Raw genomic sequence first — 8856 nt, 5'->3', positions numbered from 1 at the left:
TAAAAGCACCACCACAATTTCATTCCTTTTGTAGCGAATCATTTGCAACAACTGGACACCTTATTAAATTTACTGCAGCGTTTAAAACTTTTTCATTTGTCTGATCAAATGGCGAGTTCATAATAGAGGAGTGAAGACCAGGCCAGAATTGTCAAAATTTTTAAATCACTATCAGACATTTGGTCTGACAAAGTCAAATGTTCTGTCAGACCAGATGAAATTTTGTCAGACCAGATACATTTACATGTACCTTACTTTGTACACTGAGAAAGGAATAACTGCATTAAAATGCCCTTTATTTTCAGCAGCATTCAATCTCTCAGTTTCTTTTCTTAGGATAGAGTCTTTAATCAGAGACATAAATGATGATAAATGTCCCAGCTTCAACAAATTTTATCGACCATTGTCACCACGCAGCCTTGTCTGCTGTTTTAATGACCATCTCTGCTGATTTTGTGACCTTCACCAAAAGCACCCCGATCCAAATCTTTTAAAATTTTAAAATTTGCATCACCTCATTTTTTTTTGAAAATGGTCATTTGGACCGATTTTTCTTGTGTAAGTTATCAATCCAGTCAAATTTTTACCAGCCCTGCCTACAGGACTGATGGTTTTCAACAACTCCGAGATCCCCTGAGAAGGTAAAGGAGAGTTTCTTTGAGTGACCCCCTCATAACCATGTAATTAGAAGTAAATCTACAATACTGTAAATGCTTCCATGCATAAAGCACTCAACACATCCATTATGTTAGTCCATGTAAAATTTGTATTACCATTACGCACATCTGGTAAAATGTCACTTGACGAATGCAGAGATATATGTATATGCTATACCAATTCCCAACGAAGTACAATATTAGCTCCAACTTGTGCATGGATATGGAAGTGACATTATCAAAAAAACATTTACTTGACAAAAAGTCATTATTAACCAAACCTTTTGATTTCATGTGGAGTATGCACTTCAAGAGCTTTTTCAGTAAAACTTTGTCAAGTTAAAGTGGTCATTTTGCCGGACTGAATGTCCATTTAATAAAATTTAAAATTATACCTGTGTACACTGTCCTTGTGAGCCTGTGCGACCAAGCACCTTCAAAACCTGGAATTAAAAACATTTAGACATCAGAATTTCCTATTTTTTTCTTAATTTCCAAAAGACATAGATCCATAGCAGGGCCTGGGAAGGGGCCTCACCATGCTCCATATGTGTATACCCTGAAAAATAGTGCAATGCAAATACAAGATGCGAGCATGCATGATTTTCTAGTTTGTAAGTTCATCACTTTCGGCACTATTGGTATTCTTCATCAAAGTTAGATGGAATCTTACTACATACTAAAATCAGAACCGACATCCACTGGCAAAGAAACAAACTTTTCCTCCCATGTGGATCGTAAGAGTTAACTTGAAGTTGTTTTGGACAACTGACCACAGCTTAACGAAGTCACACATATGGAAAATACTGTCATTCCAATAACAGCTTGTCACTTTGCTTGAATGAGCGTGTTAAACTTCATAAATTGATAACGATATTACTTATCAATTGGATGTTGATTTCAATGAAATTAATGCTATTTCACAACTAAGACACAGAGCCCAGCAATACCACTGACAATACTGACCAATTGTGTTGAATGAATGTTCATGAATAAGCAGTAATACAACACTAATTTAATTTCAGCCAACCTAAACAAAAAATATCATTTCCTTTAGTCAACATTATATACTATGATTTGTCAATTCCTATCACACCTTTTTTTTTTATTTTCCTAAATTTTGTTGTCAGAGATGGCATTATACTGCACTGTGATATATTTTAGGGCTGGGACGACATATTGAGATATTGATTCTGTGTGAGGACGATATGCATATTGATAAATTATTCTTATTTGTGAAGAAATGTTTTCTTCATTTCAATACAAAAAAAAAAAAAAAACAACAACAACAAAAATTATAACAAATTAAATATATTCTGATAAAAAAAAAATTATAACAAATTAAATATATTGTGATACATATCTTATCGTGGCTCAAATATTGTGATACGTATTGATATAAAAAAGTTGTATCGTCCCAGCCCCAATATATTTTCTCAGCCCCTAAAATTTCAATATGGGCCCATCATGTTATGAATAGTGGGGCCATTGGCCCCACCTGTTGTTTGACCTTCCCAGGTACTGCTACAGAAATTCTGTTGTACCACACATACATGCCAACTTTCCCGATTTTTTCGGGAGTCTACAGATTTTAACCCTACCTACCGCTTGTCTATCGATATATATTTTTTAATCCCATTTCTACCGATTTTTAGGAATTCCGGATTTTTTACCGATCCGCTTTGAATAATACTGCATTTCCGTGTGAAAAAAGATGGCAGTTCGAATGTTTATCGTTAGATATCTGTTTATTGCCTTTGATAAGGCCAACATTTTTTTATTAAATGATTTACAGGAAATTTTTTTGAAAAATTGGGTTGGGGGGGGGATAAATAAAAATAAAAATGAAATTCCAATTTTTACACAGTCGACTAAAAAAATAAAAATAAAAATGGAAAAAGTATCTGAATTTTTTATTTTCAATTATTCGATAAAAATTGCCATATACAGTGTGGAGCTTAAAATATGATTACAGCAACACAAAAATTAAAGTAAACTATTAAACCCTTATGAGAAATGGGGGGGGGGGGTTCTAAGGAATTTATCAAAATATTCATCATCATCATGACCACAACAAGATGACTCAAGAAAAAAAGTTTATAATGAGAACCTCACTTTGCTCAAAGTACTGAAAAAAAAAATCATGTACCAACAATTCAAAAATGGAAAATATTGTTAAAAAGAGAATCTCAATACAATATAAAACCCGGAAACATGATTTAAACCTGTGTTTTACAATACAGCATATGTTAATGCATATGAACAAACTTCTGAAAGCTTGAAGGTATTAACACAAATACCATTTCGTTTGCAGTGTCTTTTTACATCTATTCAATAACTATTTACATGTAACACACAACAAAATACATATGAATTTCCAGTCTGTACAGTGCCGCATATGATCTTTTTAAAATGTTACAAGTTTGAAAACGTTTCTTGGATATACATGCAAGCTAGATACCTCACATTTTATTCTTCACAGAATTCGAACGTCTATTTTCGATTTCCATTTTTTTTTTATCACTTTCATCAAAGGTATCAAAATTGGAAAAGAGAACTACTGTAACTTGTGTTTGAAGTTGGCATGTATGACCACATAAAATAGGGGAGTGCAGAGCATGGTGCACTAATGCACCAATTAAGAAGTTGATGTAATATAGCCATAATAGGCATTTTATTATGGTCATCATAAGCCAACAATGTGGGCTTTATTAATAATTGTAAAAACGAAAATTCTTGTCTTCCTACAGACTAACCTCAACAGTGTACACTCATCCCCCCCCCCCTTTCTTTCTACTTCAGCTTGTCTTAAATTTTTAGATCGTAAATCAACTATACTAGCGTTCAGTAAAAGGACTAATTAACGTATCTGAACATTTTGGTAGAATTTCATTCATAAAATAAAGTTAAGAATACACATACTTTAGCCAGCTTCACTGGTTGTAGCTTATCCATGCTTGGATTATGGACAAAAAAGGACCGGAACAGGTTGACACGCACGGAGCTCAAATAAATATAAAGTGTATCTCGATCCCGATCAAGGACACAGATACAAATAAGAAATGTGTAAATACATGTATTTGATGTGAAAATTGTAGACCTGATTTTCTTCTATTCTGAATTGAATTTTAAACTACCTGAGGATGCTTCCATATCAATATAACAAATGGCTTTGCGGTTCTTGAGTAGAAGATTTTAAAAAGTTTTTTTCCTATATATTCCTATGTAAAAATTTGATACCCCATTGTGGCCCCTCCCTACCCCCAGGGGTAATCAGTGGAACAAAATTTAATCTACACTACCCGATGATGCTTCCATATTAATATGACTAAACATGGTTTTGCTGTTCTTGAGACAAAGATTTTTTCCTTTATATTCCTATGTAAAACTTAGATCCCCCCTTGTGGCCCCACCCTACCCCCAGGGGTCATGATTTGAACAAATTTGAATCTATACTACCTGAGGATGCTTACATATCAATATGACTAAACAAGGCTTTGCTGTTCTTGAGAAGAAGATTTTTAAAGTTTTTTCCTATATATTCCTATGTAAAACTTTGAACCCCCATTGTGGATCCATCCTAACCCCAGGGTTCATGATTTGAACAAAATTAAATCTACACTATCTGAGGATTCTTGCATATCAATATGACTAAACAATGTTTTGCTGTTCTTGAGAAGAAGATTTTTAAAGATTTTTTCCTATATATTTCTTTGCAAAACTTTGATCCCCCATTGTGACCCTACCCTACCCCCAGGGGTCATGATTTGAACAAACTTGAATCTACACTACCTGAGGATGCTTCCATATCAATATAACATATCATGGCTTTGCTATTCTTGAGAAGAAAATTTTTAAAGTTTTTTCCTATATATTCCTATAGAAAACTTTGATCCCCCATTGTGGCCCCACCCTACCCCCAGGGGTTATGATTTGAACAAACTTGAATCTACACTATATAACAAAGTTTTCTTATAAGTTTCAACTTTTTTGGGCCATTGGTTCTGGAGAAGAAGATTTTTAAAATATGCCAACAAATTTTCACTATTTCTAAATTATCTCCCCTTGAATTAGGGCATGCCCCTTCATTTGAACAAACTTGAATCCCCTTCACCCAAGGATGCATTGTGGCAAGTTTGGTTAAAATTGGCCCAGTGGTTTTGGAGAAGAAGTTGGAAATGTGAGAAGTTTACAGACGGACGGACGGACAGACAGACGGACTACAGACAAAATGTGATCAGAAAAGCTTACTTGAGCTTTCAGCTCAGGTGGACTAAAAACAAATACTGTACAAGTCAACATGTTTGTCGAATTTTGACATGACCATATATAGAAAGTCAGTCACTGAAACCTTACGATTGGTAGACCGCCATGTGGGCGGTAAATCTAGTGCAGTTGGATGCTGAAAATTCTGCTCTAATTTTTTTTTTAAAGATTTCTTCCTAAATACTATTCTATTCAGGAACATAATTATATATTCTTTTCTACCAAATATGATATTTTTGTTCACTTGAAATGAACTGTTCAACAGAATTTGTCATAAAGTTTTCATCTTTATAAATGGTTGTAGTGAAGATGCAGAAACAAAGACGGGAAAATCGTCTTCGTTACCCCCCCCCCCCCCCCCCCCACACACACACACACGTGTTCAAGCTATAATTTTTATTGCAAGTTCCTATATTTTTGGGTCACCGTTTAGACGGTTCGGGACTTGGGTAAAGACGGTTCGGGATTTGGTTTGAACATAATTTATTGTAATTTATAATTACAAAGGGATTGGGCACAAGTTCTGAAAACTTATTACGCCCTCTCCCTACATGTAAATTACACATTTAAATCGTCACAGCTAAACATGAATTTTTTAAAGTATACAATATTTGTAAATGTTTACAAATCGATGCATATAAGTTGATACATTAATTAATGCTAACAAGGAAATCGACCAGAATGTTTAATAAATGTTTGAACAAAAGAAAAGAGACGTTCATTCTCTGCAGCATTCAATGAATCTAACCCCCATAATAAGACATGTGTATCTAGAATGTGGATTTTGTCAAATTGTAAACATTTATTTAAAAATTCTTTTCTGGCTTTCTCATACTTTGGACATACAAAAATAAATAATAATATGTATCCTCAACTTTTCCACACGAGCATAAAGGACTTGATATTAAACTGCATCTATAAAGGTCGCTATTCAATACACAATTATGCCGTAGTATGGTTTGAAGAACATTTAGTCGTCTTTTACCGTAATCAAAGTATGATGGCGGAGCAGATTTTTTAGTACTAATTATAGATTTGAATTTTGACACTGACTGTAAATTTCTAATTTCAAGTGGAACTGAGTTCTATTCATTAACTACTGTCAGAATAAATGTAGACTTATAAGTTTGTAATCGACATTTTGGAATATCATAATTTCGACAATTTCTTGTTGAGTAAATATATTTATCCCATGTTTACCCCTTTATCCCGTGGATATGACTCATTGGATAATTTTTTCATATTCCACAGTTAAGTGCAGTTGTGACGTCACAATGGTTTTAGCGTTAGCGTGATGAAATAAAATAAAGTGGAGTCATACATATAAAACAGTGTAAAACATTGGTTGTGAAGTATTAAACATGGGATAAAAAGAATCTCCCATGATTTGTAGTTGGATATGACTTTTATCCAACTCGTTGTGTGTTTTTATCCCCTCGCCAAGGCTCGGGGATAAAAAAACACACAACTCGTTGGATAAAAATCATATCCAACTACAAATCATGGGAGATCCTATATGTGTTAAAGTGCATATCTGGAAGTATGTCCATTAAGTATTCAGGCACTAAATTATTATGAAGCTTGAACATTGTTTTTATTCTAGCTTCTTGTTTTCTACAACTAAGAGGTTCCCATCCCGTTTCAAAGTAGAGTGAATCTTTGGAAGCTATAGTTGTTAACCCTGTTACAATTCTAGCAGCATAAAGTTGCAGTTTTTAGCTCTACTGGTCAAAGACCAGAAGAACTTATGCGATAGTAAGGTGTCCGTCGTCCGCCCGTCTGTCTAGCTGTCCGTCTGTCTGTAAACAATTTTTCAAAACGCTACTCCTCCTACAGTTTTGGTTTGATTTCAATATAACTTGGCACTCAAGAAGAATACACTAAGATACACAATTTACTGCATCGGTTTTTGATTTCGATGATGGGTGTTGCCATGGTTACTAAAAATAGAAAATTCTGTGAAGTTCCTTTAAAACGCTACTCCTCCTACAGTTTTAGTCTGATTAAAATATAACTTGGCACACAAGTAGACTACACTAAGATACATAATTTAGTGCATCGGTTTTTGATTTCAAATAATGGTGTTGCCATGTTTACTTAAAATAGATATTTCTGTGATATACTTTCAAAGTGCTACTCCTCCTACAGTTTTTGTTTGATTTCAATATAACTTGGGACACAAGTAGACTACATTAAGATACATAATTCTTTTTATTGCTGCATGTTGCAAAGTTTCAAATCCAAGTGCTACATTTCCTTTGTTATACATACAGACCAGTAGCTAGAGCTACAGTCTCATCAGAGACTTCTGGTTCTAACTTATCGTTATCAATATGTTGACAGCATCCCCATACCACTGAAGCGTATTCAAGTTGCGGTCTTATGAATGATGTATACATGAGTGTCAGAGTTTCTCGATTTACTTTAAATTTTTAATTTTTTCAAAAGAGATAATTTTTTGTATGCATTAGACAGTAGATTTTCAATATGCGGTGAACAACTAGCGTCGTGTGAAATAAATACTCCAAGGTGTTTGTGTTCAGAGATGAAGTCCAGCTGGCATTGTTGGAAAAGAAGCTTAGGATATTCTATGTTTTTCTTTGTACTATACATTATTGCTTTAGTTTTAGAGGGATTGAATTTCAATAACCATTTTTTAGACCAAAGTTCCAGAACATTTAGATCTTTGTTTAAGTCTCTTTCAATAATTTTCACATTATGAGACGAATGCTGCAAAGAATTATCATCAGCAAATAGTCTATAAAAAGTAACCATATTATCAGCAACATCATTCACATATATTAAAAACAAAAGTGGTCCTAAAACTGAGCCCTGAGGAACACCAGCATATAAGGGTTGGGTGTTGATAACAAGTTACGATATATCACCCGTTGATACCTATAATTTTCAAGCCATTTATACAAACTACCAGTAATCCCATGTTTTAAGTTTAAATAGATACCTTTAGGCCAAACGAAATCAAATGCTTTTGAGAGATCACAAAATATCATACAACAAAATTTTCCATCGGTTTGGGACCTCAGCAAGTTATTTTATGGTGATTTAGTACGTTTTTCTAAGTACACATATAACATATAATATATCAAGCTATAACCGCATCATGATTTATTTATCAATTTAAAAGTTGCAATTAAAAAAGTTTTTGAACAATATTTTATTCACAGCAGATGAAGACGAGTAAAACTTTATTTATAAATATATTCATTTTCCCCCCTTTGGTACCAAAATTGAATCATAAAAGAAAAGATTTCTCCCATTGATGAAATTTGATTTAATTCATCATACGATAAATGATAATAAAAACTTTAATTCAAGTGATCTCCAGCTACCATTCATTATAGTTAAAACAACATATCAGTAAATTGTTAGAACAACAATTAGGATCACACACACACACACACACCCATACGTGTACAACCGCAATTCTCACTACACGAGGTTTTACACCTGAAAGTCACTACACTATGTTCCAGCAATGCTAACAAGATAAACAGACCATAACTGTGATTCTATGGGTCTTTGTATATGCAAATGAGGTTCAGAAAGATGAAAATTCAAATAATGAAAAAATGATTTTTCACCTAAAAGTCACTACATTTGGTCACGTGATTTTGCTCAATCACACACCGGAAGTTGACAAGTCACTACATGGCTTTACCAGGACACACACAGGAAACTCAGTACATAAACACTCTTGTAAGATATTATACAAGAAAATCACTACATTCAGTAAATTTTGAATGCGTTTCCCGTAAAAACACCAATTTTTCCAAAAAATTGTCGAAAATACATGACAATGTCTGCATGAAATCTGTATGCTATAGAAAAAAAAAATTGTCAAAGGATATCCGATAAAGTTAAAAGATAAAAAATTGGCTTTCAACATCTGTATATAGATTAAAATAAAGCAAAT

The sequence above is a fragment of the Saccostrea echinata genome, unplaced genomic scaffold (assembly GCF_033153115.1).
Source record: "Saccostrea echinata isolate AGI-Se365-2 ecotype Australia unplaced genomic scaffold, CSIRO_AGI_Sech_v1 ptg000002l, whole genome shotgun sequence".
Taxonomy (NCBI): Eukaryota; Metazoa; Mollusca; class Bivalvia; order Ostreida; family Ostreidae; genus Saccostrea; species Saccostrea echinata.
Note: the sequence above shows the minus strand (reverse complement) of the source record.